This window comes from Passer domesticus, chromosome 3, assembly GCF_036417665.1.
Source record: "Passer domesticus isolate bPasDom1 chromosome 3, bPasDom1.hap1, whole genome shotgun sequence".
NCBI classification, from domain to species: Eukaryota; Metazoa; Chordata; class Aves; order Passeriformes; family Passeridae; genus Passer; species Passer domesticus.
This window is the reverse complement of record NC_087476.1, coordinates 12273971-12297272: the sequence shown is the minus strand read 5'-3', so window position 1 is coordinate 12297272 and position 23302 is coordinate 12273971. Positions and strand designations below refer to the sequence as shown.

Genomic DNA, 23302 nt, shown 5'->3' with positions numbered 1-23302 from the left:
AAGTCCCTCTCCAGCTCTCTTGCAGCCCCTTTGGGTGCTGGAAGGTGCAATAGGAGCTCCTCAAAACCTTCTGTTCTCCAGGCCAAACAGCTCCAGCCCTCTCCATCTGTCTTCATAGGAGAGGTGCTACAGTCTTCCAAGCATCTTTGTGGTCTCCTCTGGACTTTTTTTAGGTCAAACCTTGCTTGTTAAAATTGATGCAGGGCTGCCAATTCCACATTTCTTTATTTCTTTGTCTGAGATTTTTAAGATGTAATTCAAGTAGATTGTGTCTACTTGACAAAAATCATTGTCTTACACAAGTAACAGTTCAGATGTTCCCAAAGCAGCTGTATCAGTGCTTTTTCATTTCTTACATTATTTTGTCTAGAAGGAAGGAGAATACCTCTTTCAGTATTGTGGTCAATATTTAAATATTTGTATTCAAATCATTAATGGGAGAGCATCTACATCCTCAAGTAATTCATGATGGATGGAAAATGAACACTGCCAGCATCATGCTCCCCAGTCAGCCTATCTTACAGCAACATTTCCTAAATGAAATTGTACTAAAGATGTACAACTATACGCCATCCAAAAATACCGAATAAGCTGTGATTTTTAAGGTCATTTTACCAAGAAAATATTTCAATATCACTCTTTCACCGCAAAATACTGTGATTTTCCAAATCAATATTCTTTAATTTAGAGATTCCTAACAATATTTTTGTCAGGCAGGATAAGGGATTCTACAGGAACTGAAGTCCAGAAGGGTTAGTTTCAGCAGTGGGCAGAAGAAGAGTTACAAGCAAGTTATGGTATTGACTACAGGATCTTTCTATCAAATTGAATTTAAAAGAGGGAGCCTTTTCTATGTTGAGAAGTTTTGTCACTTGTAGTTGATCTCACTGTTCTCATTCTGCTGTTGAAATACCACCTTTCACACTACCTTACTCAGGACTTACTCAGGGTCAGGACACTCTTTAATCCTTGACTCAAACTATTTACAATACACAGATTTCTATCCTGGAGTCTCTGAGAGAACAACACATTTGGGGAATTTTAAGTATTCTTCCGGAAGGGTCCAAACATTCACAGGTTGTATGAGAAGCTGCTATTATTTCCCTGCAATGCCTGGGATAGGGGAGACCTCAATTGGATTAGAAGTTATTTAAGTTGTTGCTGGAAGGACATTTTTTTATACATGTGAGTTTAACATTACTGGCATTTCATTTTTCTCTTAATCAGCTTTCACTGGAGTTGATCTTGACTTAAGATAGGGGATGACCTCTCAAGGTCATACCCTTTCTGTCATCTGAAAAGCATTAAGCATGGGCAATCCAAGACTTTTTTCAATTGGAAGGCTTGTTGCCTGAGAGCAGAGCTTCAGATTTAACTTTTAGTGTGTTATATTATGAACTTTATTTTTCTTTACAGATTCTTCTGTACATATTATGTATTTTGCCTATAAATATGAGATTTCAACACTTTCCCCTCCAAAATTAGCATCAGCAAGCTCCGAGCAAGTTCTGAGCAGTAAACAGAACTTGCAACCAGGTCTCTGTTCTTAAAAACAATAATGAGAAAGTTATACAGTGCTTTTTTTCACCTAGGTCTCATGGAAATTGCTACCCCCTTTCACAAAATTACATTCTTCCAAAGGCACAGGCTTGACTAAAACTGGACATTCCCTGATAAATTCTTCCAGTGATGTATACATAGGAACAATAATACATTTTAACTCAAATGTCTTCAACTTCCAGACATTGCTTCTTGTTACTTCCTTCCTCTTAGATTGAAGAGTTATTTAATACCCATTACATTCCCCCTATGAAAGTAGTGTGATTGTGATCAAGGGCAAAATTACATCATGCTGGCAGAGGCATCCAAGGCATCTGAGCTGTCTCAGTTCATACAAACCAGCACAAGAGGAAGGGCAGAGAAGTGCAGCACAGACGCCCCAGTGCTGATTGCACACTGAAGAGCCAGGAGCCAGAGAACAGCAGAGCTGCATTTGCAGGTAGACTGCAATTACAGCTAATTATCAGCACTTTTACCATGCTGAGACCTCACATTAGGTCACTCCTTTATTTTGATCCCCAGGTCTTTTCAGGGTCCTGTTTATGAAAAGATCATTTTGCATCATTGTCTTATGCTTATGTACTATTTTACCAACTTGTTTTTCTTTTTTCAGTTTTAATTACAAATGTTATCATAAGTGATTAATTATTTACTTTCAAAAATAATCAGTGAAGTGGTTGAATGGTATCAGGTCTGCTACTGATCCCCATGAAACTCCATTATAAGTATGTTCAGCTGTTGATAATTTCCTGGAGACAATCTCTTTCTAAGATCTATCCAGATCTATTAAGAACTTAACCAGTTCTTAATTCATAAAACGTTTGCTTTATTAATAGTATATGATGCCAATGTTTAAATCAGAACATGCTGTGCTGCCAAATTCAAATATTTTACAAAAATCAGATTACTCAAACAAGCTTGCAATTTCATCAAAGAATAAAGTGAGATTTCTTTGACATGATCTGCTTTTCATAAAACCATGTTGTCTGGAAATAATTTTATTTCTATCCTTTAATTATTTCTCAGCTGATTCTCTTCCCAGCTCTTCTGTTATATTTTCTGGAACAGATGTCAGACTAATTGACCTACACTGAGCTCCAGTCATCTTGTCAGATTTTTTTAAAGTATTGGCTCACTCCAAACTCAGTTTCAGTCTTCTGGAATTTTCCTGGTGTTCCAGAATTTGTTAAAAATGAAGATTAAAGGTTTCCTAGAGCAATTTGTGTGCAAAACATCTGTTTCCAGTGAATTAGAAGTGTTTAATTCTACTTAAAGTTGCTTTGTATTTTCCTTAGACCATGACAAGCCATAAAGAAATTTGTTGTTCTTATATGGCAGAAGTACAGCAAATGTATTTTATTTCTAGGAATACAGCTATTTTTATTAATTTTAACTATTCCATGTCTTCTAAAAAGAATTTGATTATTTGTTTCCAACATCATGACACTGATATTTTCCAACATCACTCTATCTTCAGATGTAGTTTTATACCAGCATACATTGCAAACCTACATTTCATCATGCTAACATTTTCCTCCATATTTTTAGTTTCTCACATTATTTTTTTCAGTATTGTTTAGCATGCAAGTTACATATTGTATATTGTGTTTGGGTTTTTTTTCTTAATTGCCTATTCTTAACGTAATCCAGTTTTATTTACAAACAATTGAAAGGCTTGGATGTGCATTATTAGAAGATTTAGCTATGTAGCAAATATGCACTCAAGCAAAACGCATTATCAGCCTAAGTTTCCAATCCCTCCTCACCATCAAGCTGGTTTTGCCTTTATAAACTGAACTTTTCTGAAGATACTTTGAAGAAAATACTAAATAATATTTGAGATATATATTCTTCACCTTGAATATTGCAATCACTGGTTTTTAGGCAACATGTTTCCAGTCCAACACCATTCTTACCTTTATTCATCACTTAACACATCCTGTTACACCACTATGAAAGCTTCAAAATGTAGAAAGAAGCTTCATTTGTTTCTGACGAAATTTATCATCAAAACCGATTTTTATGATTACATCAGTTTCTGTCCTGAAAACTAAAATGAACTTGTTTCCACTCCAGGAAAGTGTCCCTCCTAATTTCTTTACTAATTGTTGTAAACAGGAATTCTTTTTGCAGACGTGTTTGCCATGACTGACCATACAGTTAAAAAAAAGGGGAAATTTGGAAAACATACATATAGCAACTTCACAGGTAAAGAGCCATTGAAAAGTATCTCAGAGAAAGAACATCAAAAACATCAGCCTGCCTGCAAAGGCTGCAGGTTTCAGCCAAAGCCAATGAGTAGGGTAATTTGCAAAATATTACAGTCATTCATAAGGTGTTTAAATGAACTCATTACCTGAGCATATCATAAGCTTTGCAACTCTCCTGCAGGACAGAATTGTTTCCATATATAAGTGCTGTTTTTAGCTAATAGGAAACTTCAAGTAAATTATTCAAGATCAAAAAATGAGTGGAAGAGGAGGGTTTTGAACCCTCCTCTCCAAAAACTTATGAGACATTAACTCATGGAGTGAGCTTCCTTTCTGAAAAAAACTACAGCTGTTCTTTGGCTGAATGTACTTCCTGTGCAGTCAGTTCATCCCCCAGCATCTCTCAGATTTACTTTCTTCCAGTTCTGTTATGCAGCCTTTTTGCTCCTAAACCAAAACAGCAGATACAGAAATGGGCAGGACTGGAATGAACTTTGTGGTGAAAGGAATAATATAAATGTCAGCTAGCTAACTAAACTTTCATCAGTCTATAATGACAATAAGCTCGCAATAATCTATATTCCCATCTTCATCTTTCATTGTTCTAGTTAGGTTGTTTGTTTAAGCCTCTTAACCTAATTACCGAAATTCATTGTTCTCATTAGTGCCATTTGTTGCCAAACAAGAAAAAAAAAAAGGGTTTTCTGACAGAGCTGGAAAACTCCCAAAGTATGTGGCTGGCTCCAGCACTTCTCTCATTCTCTCAAGCTTAGGCCAGCACAGAACATCTTTGTTTTGCAGTTGTCAAGGCTCTAACCAGTTGTTGGGGTCTTTGCACACTTGCCATAATTTAAGGACAATGTAAAATATATTGACAGCAACATGGGTATAATTCCCATAAGGGATTACGAAAGGTAATTTTTCAGGAAATGGAAATACTATGAACTGGTGCTAGTGTAAAGACTTATAAGAAGATAACACAAACAAAGACTTCACTGTGTCAAATATCATTCTTGTGTTGTGATAAGCCTAACTAGATGTTGCCAAAGGACTTTGCAAGAATTACAGCTTGCATTCCTGTCCATCCCATTCCAGTTCATTGGCCAGATTCATTTTCCCACAGTATATCTATACTTACAACTGTCTTTTTGTACAAAATTAAGTTCATCTAAGAAGCTCATCCTCTGCATGATTCCCTCACATGGGAAAAGTGAGGGTCTGTGTAAGCATTTCCTTAGTCCCATCCTCAGGCTCTTGTGTTTCGCTTTTCAGTTGCAAGCCAGCTTTTAGTACAGAATGTGGACATGGTCAGATAAAATTTCAGTTGGCACTGCAATTTTTATTAGTGTAACAGGTGCACTGGAAATATGTGGTGTAAACCCTTGGCAATGATATTGGGGTGAGTGTCATTTTTTTGCATGTGACACAACTGAAAAAATGTGTACTTGTTCTTGCATACACTTTGAGAACTCCCTCATAAAAAAAACCCTGATTTTTCAGGATGACATCACAACTTTCTAAACTTGTTGGATTTCAAGAGCTCTAGGACATGTTCATTTAGGCATCCACACCATATGTGAAAACCTGTTTCTAAAATACAGAATTGTTATGTTCCCTGTGTTTGAACACAGAAATGTGTTGCATCTCTATTTAGCACGTCTGTGTTCTTCAAGTTCTTTTTCTGAAGCTACACATTTGGACTCTTAGTTTCTACACATTTGGACTCTTAGTTTTGACTCTATAATAATAAACACATTGCATCTTATTCACAAGCAGAAATAACTGATCAAAAATTACCTGACACAAAATCATATCCTCATTTATTCAATCATTTATTCAAAGCTATTTTAATGAGGTTTAAGGAAACAGTTTAGCTAGGAAGCAGTGTTTTAAGTAAAAGCTTTACCTTTAGTCATGAGGGAAGGGAAGGGAAGGGAAGGGAAGGGAAGGGAAGGGAAGGGAAGGGAAGGGAAGGGAAGGGAAGGGAAGGGAAGGGAAGGGAAGGGAAGGGAAGGGAAGGGAAGGGAAGGGAAGGGAAGGGAAGGGAAGGGAAGGGAAGGGAAGGGAAGGGAAGGGAAGGGAAGGGAAGGGAAGGGAAGGGAAGGGAAGGGAAGGGAAGGGAAGGGAAGGGAAGGGAAGGGAAGGGAAGGGAAGGGAAGGGAAGGGAAGGGAAGGGAGAGTAGTTAGTTGCAATTTGTGTTTTGTTTTATACTTCTGCCTGTTATCACTGAGCAAGCAGGGCATGGGTTTAAGAGTTAGAAAATCAGGTTTAACCTCCAGTCCTGCCATCTACCTCTTGCCTGTCCATAGGCAAGTTACTTCAACTTCAGATGTTTCTTCCCCTGATATAAGTCCACCTAACTTATGATACTGTTCTCTCCAGCAGTGCTTGACACAGAAATAGTGCCAAGTCTCATCAATAGAATCATGTCATGCAGTAGACCATGTGCACTCTATTTAATGTAAAATTACAGCTTGGTCCTGCCTGAAATGGAAAGGTGCTTGTGCTCCTCATGAGATGTCTAGTGTCAAAGCATCTTGCAATGTAAATATGGACTAAAAATATGCAGTAGATTACCTTTTTTACCTCTCCTTCTCTTTCTCCCTTCCCCTTACCTCCACTTTGAGCTTAGTAGTAAGACACAGTCTCTTCCTTTCTAACTTTCAAAGCTTCTATTCTTCAGATCACAGGTCATAACCACACATTTCTTTCCTGAATTTTTTTCTTCTGCTGTAGTGAATAACCTGATCAGTTCTAACAGAAACATTCCTTCCTGACACCATGATGGATCACAAATCCTTTAGATACAAAGGAGACTGAATCAATTTCAGGGAGAGAATCCAGAGACTCTAACACTTCATCTTGTAAACAAGACCAGCTCTTCTAGTGTTTAAACAAAATATATTAGAAAAAATAAATTAGGAACCAGTTTAAATTAAGTATACCTATAAAATGTTCTTTTATTTCCTTTGTAGGTAAAAGAAGCATTGACTACACTGAATTGTGTTGCTGAACTATTGTTATTTCAAAGTGTTAAAGCTAAGAGATATGGAGATAGAATGCTTCAATATGATGAACTGAAGAAGAAATGAACTTAAATCCTAACTTCAGTGGATCAAGGGGATGACAGCATTTATTTCAATGGCTGAGATTTCACCTTCTGTAGCAAACTCAGCAATTCTCTTTGCTAGCAAAGTGCTTGGATCAGGCCCCTAGGACATTGCAAAGACCAAAGCATTTCCTCTTCAGAAGCTTTTCAGAAAGCCCTAGAAATAAAAGCTACCTTTTGATTTGGATGTGTCTGTAGGGTGGACTCCACTGGGGCAGGAAGGTCACCCCTTCTTCCTTCCTGCAGCTCAGGGGAATGGGAAAGAGAGGATCCCCAGAGCACATGTAAGTCTCCTTCAGTAATGAACCACATGCCTGTTACTAAGCAAGCATAGTAATTATATTATATCCATCTGCAGCTTTTCATATTTGAATTACCTACTTTATTAGCATATTGTTTGATTAATTTTGCAGTATATATTAAAAAACCCTCATTTTTGGGGGGCTAGATTTCCCGAGTTTCAGTATTTTATTTTGAACAGTTATTTATTGCAACATGGAAACAATGTTTGCACCAGTAAATTAAATTTGAACCACGTCATTCTCTGTCACTGAGGTCAAAGGACAAAGTAAAACCTGAACTGAGAACAGTGCACCCAGCATGAATACCCAAATGGAAGCTGTTCACTCAAAGGGCCTCCTAGAATTGGTATTTGCCCTGTGATAGCTTCTGAGGCATTTGGGATAGGGAGGATGGCTAAAGTTGTGCAGGGATCTTCCTAAGAGTTTAACATCACAGGTGATGAAGTTCCAGTCTCTGGAATGTCCAGTGGATCTTTTCAATGTACATTAACACCAGACACAACATAACAGCAGCAGGACTGAGCAGATCCATCTGAGACCACCCAGCAACACCCTCTGCCTCTTTTCTCTGCCTTCACCTGCAGGATTTGAAGGTGCTAGCCAGTGTGGAGGAGGATGATGGCAGAGGATATAAGATAGATGCCCCACTAGAGCCAGCCAAATGACGAATTGAAGTGGTTCTGTGATTAAACACAGAGTTGACAGCTGATCTCTGACTGCAGGATGGGATGAGGTTTATTTAGCACTCAGAGTTAATTTCACCAAGTAGGTGCAAATCCTCTGCAGTTTTCTCTTCTGAGCTAATTCCCTGACCCTTGATTAATAAGACTTGCTGGAAATTAGACAAGCTTAGAGCATCAACACAAACTGAAAATGCATTCTAGCCTCAAATCAATTGAATCAGCATCTTATCTACATTTCCTGCCTTTTACAAGTGCCAGTATTTAGCTCACCACAGTGACTTCAGAATGTCAGTATATTTCACAATTCAATTAGTCATTCCCAAGTGAAGTATTGTAATTGATTCTTTTTTGGTCTCCACAAGTGATAAAGGTAATGGATGGTTTTGTGAAGCAAATGGACTTCCTCTAAATATCTGCTTCTCCATGTCACTGCTCTGAAGTAAATGGTGAAGTGTATTCCTAAAATAGGCAAGTAGCTGGCAAAGGGGAGGAAAAATAGAAAAGGGGAAAAAAGAGTAGAGAACCATACATTTCCTGACATTGCACTTTCAGGACGGTTTAATTACCACAAACGTACATTCTTGAACCACTCTTATCTTAGGGAGCATTGCAGGAAGTAGAGAATAATTTGAATGCTAACAGTTATAGCTTAAAAAAACAAAAAGAAAATTAATCAAATGTCCCTGTACAGTGTCCAAGGTTTCAGTATGGGGAACTCATGCTTCAGAAAAAGGCTGAAGTAGCACCTCAGACCAAGAGCTGTGCCTTACAGGAAGAATTGATGCAACATCTTCCAGCAGCTGGTCTGCACTTGAAAAACAGAGCAAGCAGTGCCTGAGAAAAGCAATCAATCAGCTACATTTGTCACAGCTCTCTGAAGTCCCCAGCTATGGATATCATTAACTGAACTGAGTTTCCCTGCATGCAGTGAGGGGCAGCACGCCAAGAGCAGGGGTAGGGTTACCTCCAGAAACACCCTGACTGCCAGGATTTAGGGCCTTCCTCCTCATAACCCTTCCTTTCACCTGACAGAAAATACTTACAGACCTAAGAAACATCCTGGATCACATCAAAACCCCATCACATAGAAACTCACTGGGAAGAACTTTTTCCTCATGGAAACCAAAACTGCTGATTCCCTGGCTTGGTGCCAGTGCTGCAATGTAAGCAAACAGGAACGCCTGGCATCTTGCCAGGAATATGCACATCTGTCACTAGTGGCCATTTCTTTCCTGATAGCCATAAGAAAATGTTAAAATAAGAAATTCTGGTATTCTATGGTTTCAAAAAATTTAAAGGTAGTAGGAGTACTGTGGTCCCATCTTTCCATTTAGCTGATTTTATGAAAGAGTATCATGCATCACACATAATGGACTGTAGTCACCAAACCTGTCAGATCTAACATAAATCAAGGACTTGTGGAACTGTACCTAGAGATTAAATATTTCAGAAAATTCTGATGATGTTTTCCCTAAATTCTGTTAAAGCCCTCTATGCTGTTGCCCCTGAGTGAGACAAAAATGTGATGGAGCTTTTGCATATTGCAGAGCTTATTTTCCAAGGCAAAAAGATATTAATCTGCAGCCAAACTTGTTTGGGGATAGGCAGTTTTCTCAGTTTTTTCTCAGCTACCTCAGTAAGTTACAGCTGTTCTCCTCTAGCCTGTCTCAAAATCTGCAGTGGTGCTGCCATGTATTTCCAATATACTGTAAAATTTTACATTAAAAATAGATAAAGATATTCATATTTTTATAATTATAAGGAAAGTAATCTGAATCAAAAAGCCTTATATGTTAATATAAAATAGGATTTATTATAATTAAAGATGTAAAGTATTGATTAGATCCCATAAGTGTAAGATATAATTTTGAAAAAGCATTAATTGCTTTTCCTTGTAACCTGTATAAAGGGCCTGAGCATTTAGAAGACTTTGAGAATCTGGTAGTTAAAGCAGCTCACCTGATTTGAACCTAAGGATGACAGCTTAAGGGTTTTCCTCCTTCCATAGGTGAAGAGCACTACAAATCAAACATGAGGTAGCCCCTCATGCTAACACTTCTATGAGTCCTGTGTCATCATGGGGAATTATAACTTGTCCACTCTGGGGTGGAAATAGATGGACTACACTGGCCTCTTGTCCATTTGAGTTGACGCCTTCTTTTGTGTCAGCATTTCTTCCCTACTGACAGAGATGAGCATACAGAAAGTATGGCTTTGCTTGGCTCTTCTCAAGGCCACAGCTGCCTCCCCAGGTTTTTCTACCCAGTGAAAATAAAATACTGTTAAGTCCACATCCTTAGCTGCTGTTGTCTTACATGATCTTATTGATTTTGATGGCTGCTGATGCCAGTTTATTTCAAATGGGGATTGGGCTGACACCAAAAAAAATCTTAATTTCCAGTTGAGAAAGGAGGTTTGGAAATTATGTTCTGCTTTATGTTATGTATGTGACAGGTTATAGTCCATATATTTTTAGTAATATTTTGTAACATTTTCAACCCTGTTCAAGCTGGATACCCAAGCAAAGCTTCTCATCAAGAAATGCCCCTCCTGCACATTAGTAATATACACAGGCACTGTGAAGGAGTGCCTACAATATGTCCTAAAAACAGCTGGCCTGAATTTCTGCCTGCAGAGATGCCTGCCTTTCTCTGTAGACAGCAATCCTTTAAGAAATTCACACAGAGAGGAAAATCTGCAGTTTATAGAGACAGGAAAAAACACTTTATTGATAAAAGGAGGTCGTACCAAGCTTGCTCAGACAACTGGATTTAGTTTAGGGATGAAATACATATGCTCCAAAACCAACTCACTGTCTCCACTGGCAAATACTGGGATACTGGAGGTGGTCTTTTTGGAAAAAGAAAAAGACAAATAACAGAGTTGCAGACATTTTTTTCCTCTGTAAATGTAAGAGGACTCTCTGTTAAACCTTTATTGATCCACAGCTGCCCTGTGATATAGCTCAAAGTGCTCAGAGATCAGAAAGGGAGCAGATGTGGCAGAATCATTGAGCACTGAAATGGCACAAGCCAGGTTTGCCAAGCAGCAGTCAGGGACCACATACATCTGTTCCTCAGAGCTCAGCAGGCCAGCTGTGATGGAGAGAGATTAGCTCAAATGAAATGGAACATGAAAAGTCTGATGAAATTGCCACAAATAAAGTAAAGGGTGGTTCCTGGAGAGACAAGCAGCTCCATCTGCAACAGATCTAATGAAGCTTGGGGTTTTTTAATGGATTTGTGCCTTGTGGTTGGATTCTTTGGTGTGAGTACCAATTAAAACTCTTCCTGTGGTTGGGGTAGTCATAATAGTTGTCTTCTGTGTGAATTCTGCAGTGGGTGGAGAGCACACTGCAACCTCATGATCAGGGAAGGTCTGACTTGATTAGACCACTAATGACACCTCTTTTTCCTGCTCAGCCTCCTGTTCCTACAAAACTGCATACTTAATTCCTGCTAACTAGTGCTATTCTGGGTGGAAACTAGTTAAGTGACTCAGAGCTTCTGGGATGTAGATGAGCAGTATGGCAGACCCACATGCACAGATTCCTGTATATGCACAAGTGGAGTGTAATCTCACACTGCTTACTGCAGGGACCATCACATGGGCCTGGGATATTATCTAGTGGGTAATGCTGACTTGTGATTTCAATAACAAAACTGAAACATGCTTGTGTCAAGGTGAGATGACAGTGCATCTGTGCTGACAGTACAGATGTGCTCTTGAAGACACACACCTTTCGGCTTGAGTCAGTCCAGGCTCGTGGATAGAGCACTGTGTGGGACAAAGGAAGCATGAAATCTGACTTTATGCTTTGTTTGGAAAAGCAGCTTCAGCTACAGCTCCTGTTTGTAAAAGAAAATATTAATTCCTTCCATCCATATTGTTAGCCTCTTCATTACTTTCACATCACCTTTTCACTGTGTCTGTAAGCTGAGGAGTTCTCACCTTACATGATGATGATGACGGTCATGACTATTGATTGCTGGTTATCCCACTTATGTGAATGTGGAGCAGATACTTCAGGTGACAGCCCTTTCATTTTTGGGAAGCAGAAATCCCCTTTAAGACAAAATCCACAGCTCTAATGTAAAGGTCTGCAAAATTAAAATTAATTTTCTTCATGCTCAGTTTTGGCAGTGGGACAAGTGGATCAGTTTTTTGAGCTACTTACTTAACTCTTATTTTTAGCAGTCATTAAAGAGTGACAAGAAAATAGAAAAGATGGTGTTATATTTGGCACTACCCTGACTTAATTTCCTGACTTGGTCACAGTCTTTCTTTGTGACTTGAAATCTTGTACCATTTTTCACCCTAACAAGGTCCTTGCAAAGTATGACTCCTTCCTCTTTTTAGGTGTAATGGTACAAAAGTATAAAAGTCTACATAAACCCATGTAAACCTTAAGTCAAGATTAATATAATTCCAGAGCTATTTAGTCACTCACAGAGATAGGATAAACAGTCAGAAAAAAGGCTAACTTTTTATAGACCACAGGAAACTATTTGCAGAATTCTTATTTTGTTCCATTATTTAAAACCAACAAAACAAATTAAAAAAACCTTCCCTCAGCTAGAGATTTAAACATTAAACAGAACATTTTTGTCAGGTCAATTATTTCACATGGTTTCCAGTGATTATGTTAATTATAATGCATTGCTCCAGAACTATGGCTGCGGATTTTGTTATAAAAGGACTCTCAGAACAAGACCATTTCTTAGATCCAGTCAAAGCGGTGATCTGGTTGCTGTCAGAGCTGGAACACAGACTGTAACCAACTCTTCTCAGGTGGCAACAGAGAATTGACATATATTAGTAGATTATACTCTTGAGAAATATTATGCCAAGAACACCCCCACTTGGTCAAGGAAAGAAATGGAGTCAGAGAAAGATTACCACATCTGAAATATATTGCACAATACCCCCTACTATTCTGTACTTATTTTTTGAAATCTGCTGTCCATTAATGTCAGCATGAATGAAATTCTACAGGTCAATGAGAGAAAAAATAAAGTCATAAATGACAGTTTTTAGTGTTTTGATGTTGTTTATTGAAAATTTCTCACACAAATTACATATCTCAGACTGTAGTGTAAATACTCTAGCCAGCTTGCCTGGCATCAGCACCCAGGCTTCTACAACATCATCCTAAGTACCAACTATTTTCTTTTGTTGTTACCAGAGAACACTTTTTCTAAAATAATAATCTCAACTCTACAGGAATTTCTGTGTTTACAGGAACTATATCCTACTGTACACAGCCCAGACACAGTCATTGAAAGAATGCTGTGAATGTTAGCACCTTTTAAAAATTTTATTATGATTTGTTTCTTTCTTTTAGCATGAAGTTTTCAGAAGTGTTGAAGAGTCACAAGGAGAAGCCACCTATGTACAGCCACACATGAAGAACAACACCAACACCAACATTTTTTTCTGCAGCCACTCTCAGCTTTCCCAGAAGAGTAGAAAAAAATCAAGAATGCTTATTTTATTTTCTGTAGACAATCGACTTTGAATCATCCCTAATTAGCTTCCAACAAGATGTCTGGTTCTAATCCAGAAGTTCTTAATTACTCTCTATAGCATTGGTTTCCAGGGGAGCTTTACCTGAGTGAGGATTTTGAATGAGGTCATGAGGTGTGAGTGAGCCCTGAGGAAGAAAATGAAGCCTCACCCTAGTGCAGGTGTGCAGGTGAAATTTCAAGGAGCTTCACCACTCCTTCAAATATTTTTAGTCCCCTGTAGGGAAAAGGCTGCAGTTTTAGCATGGCACTGCAGGAATTTAGAAGCATCCAGACAGGGTGAAATGTGCCTCAGGAAAATGGAGGTAAAAAATGTAGGGAAAAGAAATCCACAATAAAGTTCACAAAGAGCAAAGCTTTAGGAATATGAAATGAGGGTGTGAACTTGACACTATGTTTCTGTGAAAAAAAAACCCAAGCAACAAAACAACAACAACAACAAATCAACAACAACAACATAATAATAATAATAGGAAGAAGAAGAAGGAGAAGGAGAAGGAGAAGGAGAAGGAGAAGGAGAAGGAGAAGGAGAAGGAGAAGGAGAAGGAGAAGAAAACAGCTTGTGGCAGGAGACTAGGAGGAAATTGTGAGCAGGATGTAAGGAGCTGAGGCTGGGCAGAGAAACAGAGGTCAAACCAGAACCAGCTTCCTGGGCTGAGCCTTTGGGAGGTCTCTGCCCAAGCTCCCACTCATGCACAAAAAAAGCCTTGGCCTGAGAACATGTGGGTCTGTAAAAGTACAGACAATGAAACAAGAAAAGGAATTACTTTACAGGAAAAATGTGGTGATGTGCTGCTGCTGTGGGAAACTGAAGACCAAGATGTTGTAAAATGCACAGTCTCCCCCTTTTCCATATTTAAAATCTCATGGCATGTGGGTAATTTGATTAAAGTAAATCAGCTTTCTGTAACAGCTATAAAAGCATATACTTTTCTTAAAACTCATGTATTAGTTTTCAGAAACAGCTGAAGAATTTTCAATAAAAACTTCTGTGCATATGCATTGAATCCCATACAAGACAGACTCTTGGATTAAAAAAAAATGGCCAAGAAAATAGGAAAACTTATAAACAAATGAAATTGGTTTCCTGTACACAGAAATTTCTCTAGCCTTAATACCTAATAACCTTAACAATATCCTTAATATTGGTCCTCCTCTAAGAATAAAAAATTAAAGATCTGGCAGACTTGTGTGTACATGTAAGAGTAGATAGATGATGAAGGTCAGTAAACACAATTGCAGCAATCAATAGGTATGTATTGGCTTTGTAATTATCTTCCTATTAATGCTAAATTAGCTAAGGTATATTTCAGACATCTGTTATAATATAAAGGATTGCCAATAATTCTTATCTTATTGAAAAATAGATTACTCCTTATTGGAAAGACCATAAAGCAAATCTGAAAATCTTTATCTATGGAGTTTGTCTCACAGTGCATGGTGTCATCAATAAAACATCTCATGGTCCACTAACTGCTGCTGTGCAGACTGAGGACTATTAAAAGTAGGAGGTGTTGATAATTTTCTGTCCTGACATACCCTAACACATGTTTTAACAGTGGTACTGCTCTTGCATCCTATCTCACTCCTTTAGGATATGTCAGTTCATCACCCAGCCGACCTAGCCAGCATTCCTGGCATACTTTCAGTCAAGTGCCATGAGCTGATATCCATAAAAATCCACTTTAGCTGACAGAAGGTGTATAATATCCTGAGTTTAATTGCCTGTTTTAAAAAATCTGCTTTGTAAAACTTATTTTTGACTGGCCCCCCACCTTACCCCCAGCTCAGGGTTTTTTTACACTTCAAGGGTCTGTTTGTGTTTTCCCCTCTAGCCCTTACCAATCAATCTGAGGGAGGAGAAAGCATTGGTTAAATATCTCACAACCCAAATGTTAACTCTCACAAATCACCTGTGGGGGGAAGAGTCTGCCTTTCCACACACTCTTACATATTCTGTGCATGATGCAGTTTCCCTCCTCTGCAGCCCTGGCAGTTTTTTCAGGATTATGTGATTTACATTCTGCACAGGCCTGTGTGGATCCATACAGCTCAGCAGGAGTGATTTTTACAGATTTAACGCAGCAACCACAGTCCAGGGTAGGATTTGAATTTTTTTCTTACTTAGATGTGATTCACAGCAAAATCTCAATAGCAGAACACCCTCCAGCTGCTGCAGGCTTAAACTCCTGGGAAAATCATACCTGTCTAATGTGGAAGGTCCTTCCCAAGGTATAATCTCTGCCTAAGAATTTTTAAAGGAGCTAAAGAAAATAGAGGGCTCTGACACACGATCAAGTTATTGAATATTAATGAGTTACCTTGCATCAGCTGAACCTCAGCAGCTCCTGTGTGCTTAATCGCAGCCCATTGCTGCCACCAAGGACAACACACAAGAATTACCTTTTCCACCGAGGGCTGGTGAGGCTCCTTTTACCCACATTTGCTACAAAGTAGATGCACACACAAAATGTGAGCTACTGACACTCAGCTGGCAGGCACTAAGCCATGAAACTCTGGTCACAGGGGATACATGGAAATCAGAAGTCAGGTTCATCAAAGTTGCTCATGCACTTCTGAAATGCAACATCGATTGTCAGTTTCATAGAAAAAGCACTAGCAAATATCTCCCGAGTTAAAAAAGACATCCTTCAGCTGTCAAAGAGAACAGCCTCAGTAAATGCTGAGCACTACTTTCAGTAGCTCGGTTTCTAATCTCCGCCTCCACCCAAGGACCTTGTCTATCACACCAAAAGACCTTGTTTCTCACCAGAACATCTTTGCAAGGCCACCATGCTCTTTCCAAGAGAATGAAGAGATTGTTTGCTGACCTCTGCAGCCTAATCTCAGCAAAATGTTTCAGTCTGTTCTTCTCCTATTCAAGATGTAGCACAACAAAGTTTTTAAACAATATCAAGTTTATGCACATAAAGAAGTCTTGAAAAGTGGCTTTTCTGGGTTTGGGGGGATGACTTGGATTTGTTGGGGTGCTTTTTTTTTTTTTTTTTTTTTTTTTTTTTTTTTTTTTTTTTTTTTTTTTTGCTACTGCAGAAAATAGCACATGGAGTCTATCCACAACAAATATTTTGATTTTGGATAACACTAGCCAGGTGGGAGCAGGCAGTGGGAATACTACTAGGTAACTGGCATTTTGTGTGATCTCAGGGGGCAGAAGCTACTGAACACTCTTAAAATGGTACTGTTAAGGAGGAAAAATATGCTATGATACAGTGATCATCAAAACTTTATGAACACAAATGCTTGGAGAGGAGAAGTCTCCATGGGCCACCAGGTGTAAGAAATACTGGATCCTTGCTTTCAAAATTCCTTCCCTGAAATATGTTTCATGGGTGGCACTTTAAAGAGACTTGGAGCTGTTCATATTTGTTCTTATTTTGGTATTTTGCAGCTACAATTCATCCTCACTGTTCTAAGGAATTGAGTATTCTTACAGGCCAAGAGAAGCAAAATCTCACCTTGAGCTAAATTCAAGCTAGCAGCATGCAAACACAAGAGTACAGCGCATGTGTTTGTGACACCTGTGCATCCAGACACCCTGTGTAATGACAAAAATTATCTTTGGTTCGATTAGTTGCACTGAGAAAACCTGCAGTGTAGAAATCTGTTTGCAAGTCCATTCTTCCCCAGTTCTGGAAAAAACTGATTGAAAATGCATCATATTCCCTTATTATATATGCATTACTTGGATTCTGTCAACCTTATTGATTGTTTCCCCCTAAAATCTGATTTTTTCAACAGCTTCTAAATGAAAACTCTACAGTGGGATTTCAAAAAAGCATGTCATTAAGGGAATATTGCACAAACCAAAGTCCCTGGAACAATTCCAGAAAGAGGAATGTCAAAGGTTGCAGAGTTCCAGACAAAAAAACCCCAAAATAGTCCAAAGAATCACTAATGAAGAACTCCTTTGCCCATTACTGTAAAATGACTTAAAGTGAGACAGAATGCCCCCATTTTGACTAGTGACAAAATAATAGTAAGAGGCTAATGTTAACGTGAAAGAGACATCTCTTGCTTTTCATAGCATTTAAATTCCAGTTTGGTTACCATACCATACTGGTGATACACAGGTGTAACATTGCTTGAAACCATGACTGTATTTTATTTCCAGAACTCTTAGCCCTCTCCCAGAAATTTATGCTTTTCCATACAAGACAGTTCAGGACCTTATAAGAATGCATTAATTTTGCAAATAGCCTTTGCTTTTTGCACATTGTTATATCAGTGCACCTTTTGCAGCCTCACTTTTGCCTCTTCCTGTGAGCTCCTTGGAGACTTGAATCCTGGGAGCACAAAAGAGACAAAGTCCTGTCCTTGGGCTCCCAGGTCAACCAGCATGAGCTGACTGTATCCACAGTACTGAGCTCTTAGCACCATTGAATAATTTGGGTTGGGAGGCATGTTTAAAGGTAATCTAGTCCAAACCCCTGCAAATGGGCATCTTCCACTAGATCAGGCAGCTCAGAGCCCTGTCCAACAGGACCTGAAATGCTTCCAGGGATGAGGCATGAAGAACCTCTCTGGGTAATCTGTTTCATTGTTCCACCATCCTCATCCTTCTAGCCTGAGTCCACACTCTATTTTAAAATTTAAAATTATTACCCCTTGTTCTTTTGCTACAGATCCTACTGAAAAGTCTTGTCCCCATCTTTCTTATCAGCTCCCTTTATGTGTTGAAAGGCTGTATTAAGGTCTCCCCAAAACCTTCTCTCCAGACTGAACAATCCAATGCTCTCAGCCTGTCCTCATACAGCAGTGTTCCATCCTTCTGATCATCTTGGTGGCCTCCTCTGAAAATGCTCCAACAGGTCCATGTCCTTCCTGTGCTGGGGACCCAGAGCTGGGTGCAGCACTGCAGGTGGGGTCTCACCAGGGCAGAGGGACAGAATCCCCTCCCTCCCCTGCTGCCCACGCTGCTTTGGATGCAGCCCAGGACACATTTGTCTTTCTGGGCTGCAAGGGCACAAGGCTGGGTCATGTCCAGCCTCTCACCCACAGCACCCCCGAGTCCTTCTCGGCTGGGCTGCTCTCAATGAGCTCTTCTCCCAGACCCCACTTGATCCCAAAGTTACCAATGAAGATATTAAACAGCAGTGGTCTGAACACAGACCCTGAGGGACGTCACTCATCGCCACCCTTGGTGCTTCCAGAACAGGTTGTCCATCTTCAGAGTGCTACTGGGACAGGGTGCTCCTTGCAGAATGGTAGATGCAGACTCTCGTCCCTGTAGTGTTGAGACACCACACCTTACACTCCACTAGCACATGTCTAATATATAATTTAAAAATTCATTCTGTGCTTAACGGATAACAAAGAGCTTGCAGGGGATTGTGTGCGGCTTTGCAGAGTCCATATTGTCAGAGATCCCACTGCCGGGGCAGCGGACTGCAGGCACAGCCAAACCAGACCCGGAGCCCTGGCCATGATGGGGAAACGCTCGGCGCGTCTGGCAAAGCCCCAAAGCCGCACAGGAGGGAATGGCAGGGAAAGAAACGCAACAGAACATCTGCCCCAAACCCATCTCTCACCGGGCAGCCCGGCTCTCCGGGACTCGCACCAGCGCTGCGGGGCGGGAGGGACGACAGACAAAGCGGGGCCCTTCCATGCCGGGCTGCGGGCAGGCCCCGGCCGGTGACGGATGAGCAGCGCCCCACACGGCTGCCCCGGCACAGCGGGACTGTGGCCTGCACGGAGCGCCCGATCCCCGCGCCTCGACAGCGCGGGCCTCCGGGGGCCGGAGGGTGACACTGCTGGGGTGTGTGACACTGCTGGCTGTGACAGTGCTGGGGTGTGTGACACTGCTGGGGGCTGACACAACTGGAGAGTGTGACACTGCTCTCTGGGTGTCGCAGTGTTCTGTGTGTCTGCTGAGAGCACCCAAGCCTGTGGACATTTCGTTGGTCCGTGTTCCTGGGTGTTGGCTGCCATCACCCCCTCACAATTTTAGTCCCCGATGGCCCTGGAGGGCCTTCTCATCCATCATGTACTCTTGTGCTGTGTGGTTGTAATTGCCATCAGATGTGATTTCTGCACAAATGTTATGGACTGTACTGCTCAAGGCTCATGAAGTGAGACACTTGGAGAGGAACTGGAGAACAAGAGATGGATTCCTTCTGCTCCATCCTTCACTGGACAGTAGAATCCAGTCTTTCACAAGTCCCAGCTCAAGAAGATTTTAGCCTGTGAATATATATGGTTCTAAAAAGACACAAACTAACCTCCTTGGCAGGTCAAGACTTTCTGGTCCAGTTCATATCCACACCTCTACAGCAGCTTGTTTAGCTCTCCAGTGACAGAAACATTTAACTCTGTGATTCAATCTCTTCCCTCAAAACTGTCTAAGATCACAGAATCACAGAATAGTTAAGGCTGAAAGGGACCATTGGAGGTCATGTCCTCCCTCCTCACTGCTCAAGCAGGGTTCCCTGGAGCACATCATTCAGAGTTGTGCTCAGGTAACTTTGAATATCTCCAGTGAGGGAGATCCACAGCCTCTCTGGACAATCTGTTCCAGTGTATGGTCACCTGCACCCTAAAGAATTTTTCCTCATGTTCAGGTGAAACTTTCTGTACATCAGTTTCTGCCCATTGTCTCTTATTACTCAGCACCACCCAGGAAAGCCTGGTCCACCCTCTTGACATCCTCCCCTCAGATAATCACAGACATCGATGAGGTCTCCTCTCAGTGTTCTCCAGGCTGAACAGGACCAGCTCCCTCAGCTGTTCCTTCTAAGAGAGATGTTCCCCTCCCCTGATCATCTTTATAGCCCTATTGATGCTCTGAAGTATCTAAAGTTCTCTTGGATATGTACTTCAAACTCATACTTACTAAGAAAAAAAACCCCAAAGCTTTAAAAATTCTGTTAGCACAGCAGTAGTGCCACTTTTAAGCTAAAAAAGATCTCTGATTAGAAAGCAGGAGCTACCCTGCAGTTTAACCTGTTTTTTTTTCACACAATTTCTATTAGATTTCAGATAATGAGACAAGAAGGGTCATGAATGATTAAGTACAAATATTATAAAAGAGATAATGTAATTAATTAGCCTTGGAAGTGGATAAGGGCAGAATGGAAAAGAAGTGATCTTTAAAATAGTTGAATTTAATGGAGAGTTATGCATACAAAATCGAGAATATTTCTTGCTGTTGTCATTAAAACAAGTCTAGAAATACCACATCCATAGCCTTTTTAATGCACCAGCATAAGGGTGTGCTTTCTCTGCAAACAGAGTTATTGAGCACAGCTGATTTGGCAGGAGGGGGACTGTGCTTTAGGGAGAGGACGAAGTGCTCATCTTCGATGTGCACATAGGGTGGAGTAGTTGCACCTGTAGGTGATGATTCAGAGACATAAAATTAAATCTTGGGGAAACAACAAGAAATGGTCTCAACTTGCTCCTGATAGATCTTGCCCAATGTACCCAGTATTGCCCAAGTAACAGCCAATACCCAAAAATACTTCAGTGAAACACAGCAAAACTGACTGGCAGAGGCCTCTCAGTCTGCAGTGTTACACAGCTCACACATCAAACTCCAGGTGAGCAACGAGGCATGCAGGCAAATTCATACAAAGATAGAATGATATCTAGTGTAATAACACTGAGACACTGAACGAGAAAGCTCCAGTGAGCAACAGCTACATGGACTGAAAAAGCAACAAGAGTGAAAGTTGAGGTGAACTGATATGGCTTCCAAAGGTGAAAGGGAAACCTGGTAACAACTTTTACCTCCTAAGTCTGGCAATTTCCTCACCTCACAAATCACACAGACCTGCTCTTGCTAATTTCATTAAGCACTTCGTATGGCAGATGGTCAGATTTTATTTAGATATTGTCAGCATATAAACAGGCCATTTAAAAGCAGTGCAGTAAAGTCATTTTAGGCAGTGATACTTTAATTTAAATTTAAAAAATTGAATTAAATACAGTATTAGAGAGACTTTCAAAAAATTGAAGTTCTGATTGGTATTGTATACCAAATGCTACCCTTCTTGGTGAATAAATCAGTTAATCAGTTGCAAGCTGTATGGATTTACATTAAAAAAAATAAACCCCCTAATTCCTTTATTTCTATGACCTGCAATAGATTATTTTAGTCTGGTTGTTCTCAAACCATTGCTGGCATTTCCATGCTGTTCAATGAATTTGGTTGATGCAAACACTCTGCTGTGCTCAGTTCAAGGCATGAACCGGTGATATCTATGAATAATTTTCTGTGATACTTTGCAGAAAGTGAGAGTGGTTCTAATTAATTAATAAGTGGCTTAAACAATTTGTATTTTAATGTGATTAGCTAAAAGACATAGTTTTGGGACACTGGTGAAGTTCCTTAACTGCTGCCTTACAGGTTCCTCCTGCATCCCCCTTTAACTTGCTCACTTTCTGGTGCTGGAATTCTGCATTCCTGAGATCAGCTTTAATGAGGCTGTTGGGGTGCTGGAGCACAACTGTGTGCAAGCACATAAGATTTTCTTTGAAATCACAGGTGATCTTGACATTTCCAGCAGGCAGAACTTGTACTGGTGTAAAGTTGCTGGATCCAGTCCAAAGGATTTGACTTGGAGTGAATAGAGCTGAACAGAAACCCTGGGAATACCTCTCGTCACTATGACTCAGAGAAGCAGTAGTCAAAATATTACATTACAATTAAAAACCCGTTTGCTTTGTCATTCATGTGTTCCTCATGGTTCTAATGAAACTATGTGCATCGTGGAATTGTGAAACATTTATTCCATTTTCTGATGAAAACTACCATATGGTATAACATCATGCCATTAATGTTTGGCTACCTGCATAATAAAGTTATTTATTTTTAATGGCCATAATATGCTCCCTTAAATTACAGTACCTGATCCTTCTGTGTACAGTCCCTGTTCATGTGTTAAAATTCCAACTTGTTACTTACTGTTCTTACTGATGAAAAACTTTGCTAGGAGTAATTTTCTATACACATATATTAGTTTTGGATTACAGAGATTGCCTAATGAGATTACAATCAGCTGTTAAATATTTCTGACAGAAAATATACAGTACAGAATTTGGAAAACATTTGTACCTCATGAGAAAACCAACTTCTAGAAGATTTTGTTAGAAATATTCCCAAGGAAGCCTTTACACTTGGCAAGAAATTTATCCTGCACAATGCTAATAAAGCAGAATTAGTTCAGGTTGCTGCTGACAGCAAAAGGTTCTCCATTATTTTCCCCTATCAGGCTTCCACACTTGGAAATTATTACATGCAACTGCTAGAAACAAGAAGATGAACATGGGAAAAAGTGGAGAGAGAATTTGTGTTTTGGCCCCTTGGGATGATCACCCTAAACAGGATCCCAGCTCAGTCAGCTGGGTCAATTTGCCTCCAGTGAAGCACACTTGCAGACATGGGCAAAAATTCAGACTGGTTTCCTAGGAATTCTAAAGTCTAACAGAATGGTGAGACTTTGTTTTATTACTCAACACTGCAACAGCAGAATTTTAAAGGGAAGTTCATTTTTATGAAATTAATTTGGAAGTAAGCTGCTGTAATAGTAGCGTGCTTTACTCACTGACATTCACAGGCAGGATTTCACCTGATTGTAGGGAACTAGACTTTGCTAGTTTTTGGTATAATTCTCTGTTACATCTTCCTGTGATGGCTGGGAGATCAGACAAGTGGCTGAGCATTTTACCACCATGTCCAGTTGATTGTGGTAAAAAGCATTGTAATAAGTGTATACTAAAGCTCCGACCAGTGTTAAATAATAATGCATTTGACCCAATTTTCTTTTGTGGCTGAAAAGGAGTGAATCTGTAGAGCAAAATTCAGTGCTGACATGATGTCCCCTGTATGCACATTTTGGAGGTTTTACATAAGACCAGATCTATTCTGGTGACATGAAATGAATACTCATGAGA

General features: G+C 39.9%; 1 long non-coding RNA gene across 1 annotated transcript in view; it reads right to left on the bottom strand.

Moving 5' to 3' along the window:
* The window catches only part of LOC135296008 (uncharacterized), a 37775-nt gene extending 17723 nt beyond the window's left edge, over positions 1-20052 (bottom strand). The window contains exon 1 of the long non-coding RNA XR_010358057.1: positions 18940-20052. This is a non-coding gene — a long non-coding RNA (uncharacterized LOC135296008). The remainder of the gene's footprint in view (positions 1-18939) is intronic.
* Between the last annotated feature and the right edge of the window lie 3250 nt (positions 20053-23302).